This window comes from Myotis davidii, unplaced genomic scaffold, assembly GCF_000327345.1.
Source record: "Myotis davidii unplaced genomic scaffold, ASM32734v1 scaffold1166, whole genome shotgun sequence".
NCBI lineage: Eukaryota > Metazoa > Chordata > Mammalia > Chiroptera > Vespertilionidae > Myotis > Myotis davidii.
In genome coordinates, this window is record NW_006296539.1 from 151712 (window position 1) to 166392 (window position 14681).

The following is a 14681-nucleotide window of genomic DNA, read 5'->3' on the forward strand; positions in this document are numbered from 1 at the left end:
GGATTCTGGAGCCAGATAATCGGAGTTTGAATCCGCACTCTGACCCTTACTAGCTCTATGACCTTGGGCAAAATGCTTCACTTCTCTGCGCTTCAGGTTCCCGTATGTGGAGTGGATGATAATTATATCTAGCTCATAGCATTGTTTTGAAGATGGAATGAATGACATCTAACAAACACTACAGGAGCATCTGATAAATAAAAATGTAAAATTCTCAAGATCATGGTCACCAGGCCCAGACTGAGCCTGCCTCCCAGAGTTCCAGGGTAAGGTCATAAAACAAGATCATGTGCCCTTTCATAATTCAGAGAGAGGGAACAACTGTTTTAAAGGGACTGCAGGTGTGTCTCGTGGAAAAGGAAATACGCTTGGCATATGGGGCCCCCTCCCCCCCAAACACAAAACCAGGACCAGGAGGTGGAAACCAAAGGGTGACATAGTACATTTCATTTTAACCAGGTCCAGAGGGCAGGCTAATCCTACTCCTCGTGGCTCACCACCATCAACGAAGGACCAGATAACTGCCCAGAGCTGCCCAGGAGGGATGATGTCACTTGGTGAGAGGCAGTTTCACAGCTGCAGCCCCAAGGGGCAAAAGCCATCATTGTGTTCTTTACACACAGCACCTCATGTTTCTGGCTTTAGCAGACCAGCTTGTATTAGATGAACAACGGGAATAGGCAGATAAAGTTCTGAAGGCATACATCTGAAGGCACTGGAACACTAGAGGCAGCAAGAGTCAAGAATCCCGAGAGACAGGAAGTGCACTGAGGCGAGCCTAGCACCTCTGTCTGCTTTTCCCCTCCAGGCATTCGCCAGTTCCCAAGCCATTGGCCAGGATGCTGAGGAGCCTGCTTGGGGCAGCCTCCCAGAACAAAACCAGGAGTTCAGAGCCTTCTGACAGGAGGTGGGGCTCTGTTAATTAGCCCGGGCTGGAGTGGAAGGGGCCCAAGTTAGAGCAGAGCTGTGTTCTATTGTAAGAAAGCTCCTGCATCCACATACTTGGAATTCCCCAGGAGAGGAGAGGGAGAGAGAACGTAGGAAAGAGCTGTTTGAAGAGATAACAGCCAAGAATTATTTAAAATTGATGACAGATTATCAGCCCAAGCAGTATAGTTTACATAGAAACCATGTCTGAGCACGTCAAAACCCAGCTGCAGAAAATCCAGGGCAGAAAACCTTAAAAGCAGCCAGAGTATAAAAGGAGCATTACCTTCAAAGGAGCAACAGAAGACCAACAGCTGAACTCTTAACAGAAAACAAGGAGGCGAGGGAGGCAATGGCATGACATTTTCAAAAGGATGAAAACAATAGCAGTCAACCTAAAATCCTGGAACTGCTGGAGAGAATGAAGGTAAAACAATGACATTGCAGACAAACAAAAATGGAGAGAATTTGTTCGCAGAGGATCCATAACATGTTAATAGTAAAAAAAGTTCTTCAGGCCAAAGGAAAACTGATCCAAAATATTAGTATGGAGGAGCAGGAGGAATGAGGGTACAGGAGGGGCAGCTATGTAGGTAAATCTAAATGAGGATCAACCTTGTGAAAACAATAAAATGACTCATGGGTTTAAAATATGGGTGGGCACAAGTAGGTTTACAGTTATAATACAAATAAATAATACAATAATTAATAAATAATAATACAAGAATAAACTCTGTTTCTCATACCCACAACTGTAAAGCTCATTTTGCCCACCCCTGTCTATGCATCATTAAAAGCATGGCAACAACAGCACAAAAGGTAGGAGGGGGTTAAATGAACCGCGTTTCAAGGTTCTTGCATTGTCTGGAAATGGTAAAAGTACTACTTTTTATTAGACTTTGTAAAGTCTAATAGGTGCATGTTGTAATCACCATAAGAGTAAAAGCTAAGTAGCATGAAGAGGGTACTAAGGGGAGGGGTGATGAAATTATAAAAAAACTAGAGGCCCGGTGCACAAAATCCGTGCAAGGGGGAGGGGTCCCTCAGCCCCCCCCCCTGCACCTTCTTCCAATCCAGGAACCCCTCGGGGGATGTCTAACTGCCAGTTTAGGCCCAATCCTGCAATCCAGGACCACTGGCTCCTAACTGCTTGCCTGCCTGCCTGCCTGATCGCCCCTAACCACTATGCCTGCCTGCCTCATCACCTCTAACCGCCTCTGCCTCAGCCCCTGCCACCACAACTTCTTCCAGAAGGACATCAGGCTATCCGGTCTAATTAGCATATTATGCTTTTATTATTATTGATACTGATTAAACCAAATTAAAGTAGAGGAAAAAGTAACACAAAATAGTTGTCACAATAAAAAAATAGTAATGTGGTGGATTTAAACCCAAATATATCAAAAATGACATCAGATGATTTAACAAAACAATATTACTTTATGTTTTTTTCAGAAGACAGAGGTTTACAGTAAAAGGATGGAAAAAGATATTCAATACACACAATAACTGGTACAAAGTCAGATAAAGTCACTTTTAGACAAGAAACATTACTGTAGACAAAAAGGGACAGATTATGATGATGCAAGAGCCAATCTGCCAAGAAGACATAGATTCAATATGAATAAAATAAATATTGACAGATTTAACAGGAAAAAATTGAGAAATCTGTAATCATCTACACACCCCTGTCAGTCACTGATGGAATCAGCAAAAAGGTCCTTGCACTGAAGATGTGAAGGACATGATTAACAAACATGACTAATTGACAAGGTTCTATCAACCATATTCAAGGACTACAGAAGACAGATTCACTTCAAGTTCACATGCAAAATTAACCCAAAGGGACCCTAAATTGGGTCATAAAGCAAGATTCACCACATTTAATGAAGTCACACCGAATGTGTTGCCTGACTATAATAGAATTAAGCTATAAACCAATAATAAGAGAATACCTAGAAAATCTACAAATATTTGCAAATGCGATAAAAGGGAAAATAAACTATTAGGGCATTCATTCACTTAATAAACACCATTGTTAGCCCAGGAGGATAGGAGGCATAGAGGTGTTCAGCGAGTTGCCTGAGGTTGCACCGATGGTAAGTGGCAAGCCAGGATGTGGAAGAGGGCAGCAGGCTGACCTGGGCTGTGTCCTTCGCCGCTGTGCTTACTGCCCCAGACGGCTTCCCTGCAGGCCAGCCCGTGCCTACTACCTCCCACGGTCTCCCTCTCACCAGAGCTACAGAGGTCTCCAGTCCGCCTATCCTTTTTTTCTTTTTTTATTGCTTAAAGTATTACAAAGAGTATTACATATGTCTCCTTTTTTTTTCCCTGCCCTTGACAATCCCTTGGCCTCCCCTACCCCCCAGTGTCTTATGTCCATTGGTTATGCTTATATGCATGCATACAAGTCCTTCAGTTGATCTCTTACCCACCCCAGTCCGCCTATTCTTATCTCAAAAAGAAATGAAAGAAAGTGTTCCTTCATTTTTAAAAAAGAAATCTTAATCTCTGGGTGTGCATATCTATAAACTGCTCCACCCATCATCTTGGAATCTCTAATCTGTGGGAATGGCCAGTGTTCAACTCCTAAATCTTTCTAGAAAAGTGCTCCTGAAATGTTTGCTTCTTTTGTACAGCTTTCTCCTACTCCTTGCTCTGGGGAATTGTAAATGATTGCACCCAGCTGCTTCTCTCCTCTTTTAAAAATAACTTTTATGGGGTTTTGTTATTGTTGCTTCTTATTGCCAAAGTTATACCAGCTGGTGATAAAAATGTGGACAATGCCATAAGTAAAAGAAAGAAAAATCATTTGCAGCACCACTGTCAGAGGTAACTGTTAATACCACTGTGGTGTGTACCTCTTATAACGCTTTTCTGTACATAAATATTTGCTTTTCAAAACTGGAATCATCAAATATCACATGATCTCACTTATATGTGGAGTGTAAGGAACAAAATAAATTGATGAACAAGGTAGGACCAGTGACATGGAAGCGTGAAACAGACGAACAGATCTTTGGGAGGGCGGGAAGGAGGGTGGGAAGAGATTAACCAAAGAATTTATATGTATACTAGAGGCCCAGGGCACAGATTTGTGCACTGGTGGAGTCCCTTGGCCTGGCCTATGGGGGTCAGGCCGAAACCAGCAGTCTGACATCCCCCAAGGGGTCCCGGATTGCGAGAGGGTGCAGGCCAGGCCGAGGGAGCCCACTGATGCATGAATTTGTGCACCAGGCCACTAATATATATACATACTGGAATCATCTACATAGTGCTTTGTAAACTGCTCTTCACATTTCTCAGTATATTGCAAACATTATGCCTCATTGTCTCTTATTTTACGAAACTTTTATTACACAGTATTCAATCTTTTTTTAAATATATTTTTATTGATTTCAGAGAGGAAGGGATAGATAAAGATAGAAACATCAATGATGTGATAGAATCATTGATTGATCGGCTGCCTCCTGCACGCTCCCTACTGGGGATCAAGCCCACAACCCGGGCATGTCCCCTTCAGTCCACAGGCCCACGCTCTATTCACTGAGCCAAACCAGCTAGGGCCTCAATATTCCATCATATAATGTAGCAGTGGGAACTGTAACCCACCCCACCATTCATTTGACATTGTTTCTGTAGCTGCTGACTCTGACTAACAGGTAGCTTGCAGCATGTTTGTGTAAGAATCCTAGGAACTAACCAAAAGATAAAACTCGGACCTGCAGCCCAGTTCCGGGAAATCTGCTGACCTTCAAACACAGAACCAGGATGATGAAGGCCCGGATGATGCACAACAGACCATCTCTTGACCGGTTTCCAGGTCCTTATGGGAATGACTGTCTGGCCTGCACGTAGAGAACTTTTCAACCCCCTCCCCTTGGTCTCTTTGTTCTGGCTTGCCTTCCCCTCCTTATAAAAACCTCTGCCTGCTCCGGGATGGGGAGATGGGCTTTGTGACAAGGGTCCCGCTCTGTATAACGAGTTTGGTTTTTGTGGCGGCAGGCAACAGAACTTGGGTTTCGGTTACAATAATCTTATCACTTTTTTCTTAATTTTTAATTTATTGATTGACGAGAGAGAGAGAGAGAGAGAGAGAGAGAGAGAGAGACTTCTCTCACCCACCCCACTATTAAGTATAAATTAATTCTTTTAAAAAATTATTTTAGAAAGAGAGAGAGAGAGACTTGTTGTTCCACTCATTCATGTATCCATTGGTTGCTTCTTGTAAGTGTCCGGACTGGGGAACGAACCCACAACCTTGGGGTATCAGGATGATGCTCTTACCAACTGAGCTACCTGGCCAGGGTTATCACTATTTTTTGTTTTCACTGCTATAAAGATGGTTGAAATTAATATCTTTGTTGCTAAACTGTCCATCGTCTTGGAATAAATTCCCAATAGTAAAATTGCTGGGTCAAGCAGCTGGTGAAAGTGAACACTTTTGTATATTAACTGCCCTTCAGAAAGACTGCACCAATATTCATGTCAAAGGCAGGATGTAGGTTCCCCATATCCTCAAACATTCCAGCTATGACCATGTTTTCAAACTTTCTCCCACCTGATAAGCAGAAAAAGGTATCTTGTTGTGACTAGCATTTCTTTTGTTGCTAGTGAGGGTGAGCCTGGCGCCACCCACAACGCCCCCACCCCCACTTATTGGTCACTAATATTGCTTTTTTTAGAAGATTACCTCTTCATGTTTTTTATCCCCTTTTCTATTAAATGTTCATCTTTGCTTTGCTCTAGCTGGTTTGGCTCAGTGGATAGAGGGTTGACCTGTGAACTGAAGGGTCCCGGGTTTGATTCTGTCAGGGGCACATGCCCAGGTTGCAGGCTCGATCCCCAGTGGGGGGCAGCAGGGGGTAGCTGATCAATGATTCTCTCTCATCATTGATGTTTCTATCACTCTCTCTCTCCCTCTCCTTTCCTCTCTGAAATCAATAATATACATATATATATATATATATTTAAAGAAACTGAACATTTAAAAAACAAAATGTCCATCTTTCCCTTAATGCTTTGTCAAAATTCATTTTTCATGGGAATCCATGCAGCCCTCAGGAGCGAAAAACCTTCAGGTAGAAGCCAACGTCCAGAGCAGAGCTTGGGTAGATGGAGTGCTGGGCCACCCCTTCCATGAGGCCTTTATTCTACCATAACCCACTGCAGACCCGAGGCCTTGCCCGCTCCCCTGGTGGTCGCCTGCCAACCAGGATAGGTGAGGGTTTCCTGGGGGCTGTTGCGGGTTTGAGCTTGAGCTCAGGTGCAGCCCCTCCATCCCAGACCCTAGCTGCAGGGGGTGAGGTGGCCTGTAGGGAACCAGCTCAGGGTGGTCCCACCGCTGCAGCTCAGGTGTTCACCTGGGCATTGGCAGCATGGGCCACCTGCCACCCGGATGATGCATTTAGACCTGAGCCCTGGCTGGAGGTGCAGAGGAGGCAGGTGGTACAATGTCAGTCCAACTGCAGAGGGCGGCACCGGGACAGACTCTGCAGTCCATAGGAGCTCGGGCCCAGGTGGTCCTGTGGCTGGGGGGGCAGCGGCACACGTGAGCCTGCGGGGCGCAGGCATGGCCTACCAGGGTCCCGAGGTGGGAACTGCCCACAGCCTCTGCGCCTGGCTTTTCCCACCAGCCCGCAGCAGCTGTGCTGGAGCCGTGCCCAAGTGGGCGCTTGCCAACCAGGCTGGGTCAGGCTGTTTCCTGGTGGCTGAAGAAGTCCTCTCTCTGCTAAAGTTGCAGGGGTGCTGTGGGCCCTGGCCTAGCACAGGTCAGGCGCTTGTTAAAAGTGTGTTGGACAGACTGATGTTGCCAAAAGGAAAGAGGGGAGGGGGCAGGGCGAAAAAGGTGAAGGGATTAAGAAATACAAATTGGTAGTTCTGGTATAGGCATGCGGATGTAAAGTACAGCATAGGGAATATAGTCAATAATATTGTAATAACTATGTACGGGGCCAGGTGGATACTTGAAATATCAGGGGGGTCTCTTTGTAATGTATATGATTGCCCAACCACTGTACACCTGAAACTAATACAAAATAATATTGAATGTAATTGAAAAATAAAATTAAAAATATTTAAAAAGCAGAATGCAAAGCTGTCGTACAAAAGTTTTCCATTTCAAATAAAAAAAACCCCACAGACTCACACTATGTCTCAAATCATAAACAAATATGGTAAATTCCTTCTCCTTTGACCCTCCTGAACCTTTGATGACATTTGGATTGATGGAGGACACTATTCTCCTCCTCACACCTGCTCTTACTCTTCGCTCAAAGAGTTGTACTTCTCTACAGACATCAAAAAGCCTGGTGGAGCCCTCAGCCAGGTGGCTTAGCTGGTTGGAGTGTTGTTCCCTGCACCAAAAAGTTGTGGGTTCGATTCCTAGTCAGGGCCTTAGGTTGTGTGTTTGTTGCCCAGTTGGGGCACATATGGGAGCCAACCAATGGGTGTTTCCCTCCTCTCTCTCTAAAATAAATAAAAACATATCCTCGGGTAAGGATAAAAATAAAAATAATAATAAAAAAGGCCTGGTGGAAACATTTATGTGATACGAAGTTGGGAGAGTTTTTAAACAGGAAGATCTATTCTCAACCTTCGCCTTTGAAAATCTCCAAGGTCATTGGCAACCCAGGAAGAGCCTGCACCAGTGAGATTGCACCACCACCCACCATGGAAACTCCGGGGCCACCCTCTACCTGCCCACAGCCAGCATCTCTGCAGCTCAGGTCTCACCAACCCTCTCCAGGCCCGCAGAGGACCGCCCACAGCGGGAAGGCCCACCTTGGAAAGGATTCCGTGAAAACCTCACCCACGTGAAGTCTAGGAACTATGGAGCAGACGGCTTTAATTACTCACACAGATTAGCTCACGAGAGGGTTCAAGGCAAGATGCCCAAGGACTGCAGTGTTTGACTGACACAAATAAGAGCCAGCACATGCCAGAGGAGTGTGGCCAGGGCTCAGCAGAAAGAGGGACATTGTCTTTCCTAGTATGTTTTCATGGGACTCTTGACTGAGCAGTTGAAGGCATTCTTACATTCAATACAATACCTTGGAGGATACAACGTTCACACGGTTGACGCTAGAATAAACTTGCTGACAGAGGGACTTGGACCTCAGGGGGTGTCTGGAGCAGCCAGGGATAGAATTCCTCCATATCACTGCGACTCCAGGTCCCAAGCATTCCTGACAATAGCAGCCAGAATCAGCTCCCCGCATGCAGCGACTATCCAGCCAGCCTGCCCATCTTCTCCACAAAGAAGGGGCTGGACAGGTGATTCTCTCTTATCATTGATGTTTCTATCTCTCCCTCTTCCTTCTCTCTGAAATACACACACACACACACACACACACACACACATATATATATATATATTAAAAATCAAAGATTGTATTTCTTAAATTCCTGACCCACAGTAGGTGGTCAAAAAATATCGGGTAAGCCCTAGCCAATTTTGCTCAGTGGTTAGGGCGTCCACCCAAGAACTGAAGGGTCACAGATTCAATTCTGGTCAAGGACACATACCTCCCCGGCTGCAGGCTTGATCCCCGGCCCCAGCTGGGGTGTGCGCAGGAGGCAACCAATCAATGTGTCTGTCTCACACTGATGTTTCGCTATCCCTGTCTCTTCCCTTCCCTTCCACTCTCTCTAAATGGAAAAAATATATCCTCAGGTGAAGATGAACAAATATATATGACGTTTTGGTTCAAACATTTTGGTTCAAACAGGCACTGCCTCCTAGAATTGGGTCAGGCTGTCCAAGTGCCAACTACAAGGTGCTAAGCCGCATTACGCAATTGGTCATATTTAATTTTTTTCTTCCGACTTCCCCGAGTGTTATTTGGGGAACTGGGAACTCCCAAGAATGAGCTTAGGTAGTTCCCTCCTGGATCCATCTCTTGCATCAATATGTTTGCAAAATAGAAATAAACATTTGCCCCAAAGAATACACAATATTGGAGAAAGCTTAATTACTTAAATAAAAAGGTGTCTTCCCTTGTGCTATATAAACTAGGCAGGTGCTAAGTCGTGCTGGGTTCAATGGGAGGGTGGGCTCCAGGGAGCCTGCAGTGTCTGCAAATAAGACTTTTAAGCAGGACATGAGCCAACCTGTGCTTCTGGCCGTGTGAGGGGTTGAGGCGGAGGGTATGGCCAGAGGGGGAGAAAGAGGTTCTCCGCCTGGATCTTGCCCAAGTTTCTCAGTTGATCCTGAGCAGTGTTACGTCCATTGCTTGATAAACATCCTTTATTGGAAGACATCTTTAGTTTCAAAGCATAAGTCACCCAAGGAACTTTCTAGAACATTATGGAGACAATGATTTCTATGATTCCAGGAGTGGCATTGTACTGATAGTGAATGAATATTTGAAAATCCTTTACTTAATTTTGACCCAACAAGGTTCCAAAAGGAAAAAGAGAAAAATGTAAAATGGAAATTTCCAGGGTCCTTTTCTTAGGTTGCTCGTTTGACAGCTGAATCACTCTACCTCAGAAAGAATGTGCAAGGCCTGCTCCCCAAAACATCTCTGAGTCTCAAGAGATCCTGGGGCTATTCCAATGTTTTTCTTTCCCACTGATCCAAAGCAACCCCATTTGAATCACTTCATCATCCACCTGAAGAAGGCATTCTGTGCTGTAGCACTTGCCTGCCTAGCAATATTTTCTGAAAATCAAGTGGCTACTGACTTCACCAGCACATTCTTAAACAATATCACAGACTATGGCCTCTTACTAATGACATCTCACTTTGTGGCCCAATCAAAAAATGCCCAATGTGAGCAACCGAGTCCTAGTTAGTGACACAGATAAGGGGGGAGTGGGGGGAGAGGACATGAAATTTGTACACTGCTGTGCATAGTGCATTTCATACATTAAGCAAAAGGCACTTTTCTTACACAAGCTGATTCTCTAGACTGAACGCCATCCTTATACCGACGAACATGACTATCCATGGCATAGGACCCTCCTAAAGCAGGTCTCACTCTGGCTCCAGCTTTGCATGACAGCTCTGCTGCTTCTGAGGCCCCTGGTGGGGGAAATGATTCATTCCTCCCATCACTTGCTCCATACCGTGTGCTCCGGAGCTCCCAGTAACTGGCTTGCCTAACCCAATGGGATGCATCACATAAACAATCATGCCACTCCCCAGCTAGGAGCAGTGGCCACGATGAAAAGGGCACTTGCTTAGTGTATTCAACAGTGAAGTGTGGGGCTCAGCTGAATTCTTTCACCCAGCTGGAACAGTCAAATCAACGCCTCTGCCAGATGTAGGCATGCAGATCTGGGGCCAGGGGGTGTGGTGGGAGTTGTCTCCTCCATCCCCCGCAGGCCACCAGGGACCCTTGCTCAACCAGCAGCAGTGATGAATGGTTCTCATTCAGGGCCCAGAGTGCACCGCTGTGGGGCTACCCCAGCTGTGGTCTGGGTGCTGCTCTGACCCACATGGAACACATTCCTTTGTGGAGGAGGGCTCTTTTGGGTGAATGGGGTGTGCTCAGAGGATGAAGGAAGTGAGTGGCAGACAAGGGGGCCCTTCTGAACCACATCAGACAAGATCACCGACTTTGACAACATACCTGGCCAGGGCTGGTCCATTGGGCTCCTGGCCAAAGATTTCACCTCAGTCCGATCTCTTTCTGGCCACAGAGCATGAATGTTCAGGACACAATTTAATGGTGAGAAGGTAGGCATGCAAAGCTGAATTTTTTTTCAGCTTCCAGAAAGAGGCCTTTGTGAGGAATAATTTGTTATGACCGATGGGGGTTCCCCACAATCCACGTCTAGCTCTGGGTGGAATCTCATTTTGACCAGGCTGTTTCCTGGTGAGGCTGAGAACACAATTTTAAACCCTTTAAAATGTGCCTGCTGGCGACACTCAAATTGGATCAGGAAGGGAGAGCCAAATACATAGTGTCTGTAAGAGACAAATCTTATCTCTACAGCACATAGCCCATAAAGAAGGGTTAGGGAAAATCCAAAATCAGTGCTGCTGCTTAAAGGCAATACTATATGCCCTGGCCCGATAGCTCAATTGGTCAGAGCATCATTCCGATACACGAAGGTTGTGGGTTTGATCCACTGGTCAGGGCACATGCAAGAATCAACCAATGAATGCATAAGTGAGTGTAACAACAAATCAGTGTTCCTCTCTCTCTCTCAAATCAATAATATAAAATAAATTTTAAAGGCGTTTTATGGTTTAAACCTAAGCATCTCAGTCCATATTCCTATGCGTGAAGCCTTAGTGTCACTACCAAAGTTGAAATTCCTACAACTGTGTCTCCTACAGTGATTTAATTCTAAAGACTATTGTTTCCTGAGGCAGAAGAGGAAAGGAAGGAGGGTTCAGCAATGACTCTTTCTCAGCACCTGTACAACAACTCACATGACCTTGGGGTTGAGCCTCACAGGCAGCTAGCCTAAGGTGAGATCCAACCCATGAAGGGGAAAACAATCAAGACCCAGTTACAACAGGAAAGCCCACATAACCCACACAAGGGACATTCCTAGAACATCCAGATCAGGAGATCAAAGAGACTGCACCACTGGGTCCCACAGGACACTTACTACATAAGGCCACCCATGAAGAGTGGGAGGCATAGCAGTTCTATCTAATATATAGAAACAAACACAAAGAGACAGTTAAAATGGGGAGATAAAGAGCCAATCTCCAAATGAAAGACAAGGAGGAATCTCCAGAAAAGAGGTAAATGAAGTGAAGGCAAGCAATTTATGAGACAAAGAATTCAAAGTCATGGTTATAAGGATGCTCAAGGAATTTAGTAAGAACAACAAGGAACTTAGTGGGAACTACATCAGCATGAGAAAGGACATAGACACTGTGAATAAGAACCAGTTAGAAATTAAGAATACCACCTGACACTGTAAGGAATTAAAAGTGGGCTGAATGAAGCAGAGGATAGAATCAGTGATTTGGAAGACAAGGTAGAAAAAAATACCCAATCAGAGCAACAAAAGAAAACAGATTTTTAAAGAAGAGGATAGTTTAAGGGAATGTTGGGACAACATAAAACATAACATTATAGGGATCCCAGAAGGAGAAGAAAGTGAGCAAGAGATAGAAAACCTGTGAAGGAAAAAGTCACACAAGTCCAGAAAGCACAAAGAGTACAATCAAGACAAATCCCAAAAGAACCACACTAGACACATCCTAAGGCAAATGTTAAAGACAAAGAGAGACTCTTAAAGGCAGCAAGAGAGGAACAGTTAGGTACCTACAAGAGAATTCCCATAAGGCTGTCAGCTGATTTCTCAACAGAAACCCTTCAGGCCAGGAGGGATTGGCATGGAGTATTCAAAGTAATAAAAGCAAGGACCTGAATCCAACACTACTCTATCCAGAAAGGCTATCCTTTAAAATTGAAGGCAAAATAAAGAGCTTTCCAGACCAAAAAAAAAAAAAAAAAAGGCTAAAGGAGTTCATTACCACCAAACTAGCATTGCAAGAAATGTTAGAGGGACTGTTTTAAGAAGAAGACATAAAGAGAGATAGGACATAGGTATAAATAAAAAAGGGCAAAAATAAGTACTTATCAATAATAACCTTAAATGTAAATGGATTAAATGCTCCAATCAAAAGACACAGGGTAGTTGAATGGATCAGAAAAAATGACCCATATATATGCTGTCTACAAGAAACCCACCTCAGAACAAAAACTCACACACTAAAAGTGACGGATGAACAGTAATCATAGCAGGGCTCACTCTTGGCTTTGAACACCTTCTGTGCTCCTGGAGTTTCCAGGCCAGGCTCTCCTCCAAGCGATGCAACCCGGGCCAACAGTCACTTCTTCAGGCATGAGCCCCTCAGATGAGATCGAGACCCAGGGACCCAGAGAGGAGGAAGCAGCTGGTAGAGACCACACCCATCTTTGGCTTGTCTGGAAATGTCTGGCCACAGGGGTCGGGGATAGGAGTTTGTTAAGAGCCTGCGATCTGGGCTTCTGTTTTCTGTAGAAATGCTGTCTCCCTTCCAGAAGCCCAGTGAGCATAGCAGGCACCAGCTGCCACATCACCAACGCTGGCGAGGCTCGGCTGCACAATGCCAGCGGTAGCGTGTCTCTGGCACTCATTCCTGGAGACAATGGCATCCAGAGAGCAGTGGCATATGCCCAGAGACCTTTAAGTTCTTGCTCTTCCTGAGGAAAGCAGGCTTTCTCAGCTACCTTTGGGCCTGATCAATGTTATACATGCTTTTCTGGGCCTCCTTCTAAGAATGATTCTAATGTTCTTATTGGAATGGCATGGCATGGCTCCCACTGTCTTTAACATGACACGCACCAGCTTTAACCCCAAATCCTTAGCTCTAGCCACAGTGACCTGAGTGTGTATGTTCCCAGAGACACCTGCTTTCACAGTACCCTGCCTTTGGACTTGCTTTGCCCTGGTTTAGGATATTACATATCCACCCTCTGAACACCTACTTTTTGTTTAAGAATCTACTCACACAAGTATGGCAGTTCCTCAAAAACTTAAGAATAGAGTTACCATATGACCCAGCAAACCCAGCAATCCCTTTTCTGGGTATCTACCTGAAAAAGTTAAAAACATCCAGCTTGGCTCAGTAGATAAACCATCAGCCTGTGGACTCAAGGGTCCCAGGTTCGATTCCAGCCAAGGGCACATGCCTGGGTTTCAGGCTCGATCCCCAGTAGGGGGCATGCAGAAGGCAGCCAATCAATGATTCTCTCTCATCGTTGATGTTTCTATCTATCTCTCCTTCTCCCTTCCTCTCTGAAATCAATAAAGAAATATATTTTTTTAAAGAAATGTTAAAAAAATTATTCACAAAGATATATGCACTCCTATGTTCACTGCAGCACTACTCATGGTGGCCAAGGCATGAAAACAACCAAAGTGTCCTTCGATAGATGACTGGATAAAGATGATGTGGTACATATATACTATGGAATACTACGCAGCTATAAGAAAAGATGGACCTTGAGAATATTATGCTAAGCAAGATAATTCAGTCAGAAAAAGCTAAGAATCATATGATTTCACTCATTTATGGGACATAAAACTGAAATTCATAGACACAGAAAACAGTATGGTCGTTGCCAGAGGGAAGGGGGTAGTGGGGTAGTGGGGGGAAAGGGAGCCAAATACTAGTATATGGCGATGGAAGATTATTTGACTTCGAGTGGTGGGCACACAATGCAATATACAGATCATGTATTATAGAAATCTAAACTTGAAACATAATAATCTTTTCAAAAAAATATGTTCTTATTGACTTTAGGGAGAGAGAGAGAAAGATATCGATGGGTTGCCTCCTGTATGCACTCTGCCTGGGGATCAAACCCCCAACCCAGGCATATGCCTTGACTGGGAATTGAACTGGTGACCTTTACATGCACAGGACAATGCTCAACCAACAGTGCCACACAGGCCAGGGCAAAGCCTACATAATCGAATTAACCAAAGTCACCCCAATAAATTTAATTTAAAAATGAAATTAAATGAAAAGAAAGAATCTACTCACACAAGTAAATAACAAATCCTAAGGAATCTACTAAAAGACTATAAGAACTGATGAAAGAATTCAGCAAGGTTATACACTGGGTGGCCAGATTATTATGAATATCCCATCAGTACTTCGTTGGGCCACCGTTTGCCTTCAATACTGCGGCGATTCTTCTTGGCATTGACTCCACGAGATGTTGAAAGGTGATGCGAGGAATCTGACACCATGCCTGATGAATAGCACTGTCCAGTTCTGTGAGATCTGA

General features: G+C 44.7%; 1 protein-coding gene and 1 long non-coding RNA gene across 2 annotated transcripts in view; one reads left to right on the forward strand and one right to left on the reverse strand.

The window, feature by feature from the left end:
- Window positions 1-14681, reverse strand: part of LOXL2 (lysyl oxidase like 2) — a 101479-nt gene that overhangs the window by 75108 nt on the left and 11690 nt on the right. The gene's annotated exons all lie outside the window — the stretch shown is intronic.
- The window catches only part of LOC107184393, a 14402-nt gene continuing 1587 nt past the window's right edge, over window positions 1867-14681 (forward strand). The window contains exons 1-2 of the long non-coding RNA XR_001515222.1: window positions 1867-1877; window positions 11726-11732. This is a non-coding gene — a long non-coding RNA (uncharacterized LOC107184393). The remainder of the gene's footprint in view (window positions 1878-11725; window positions 11733-14681) is intronic.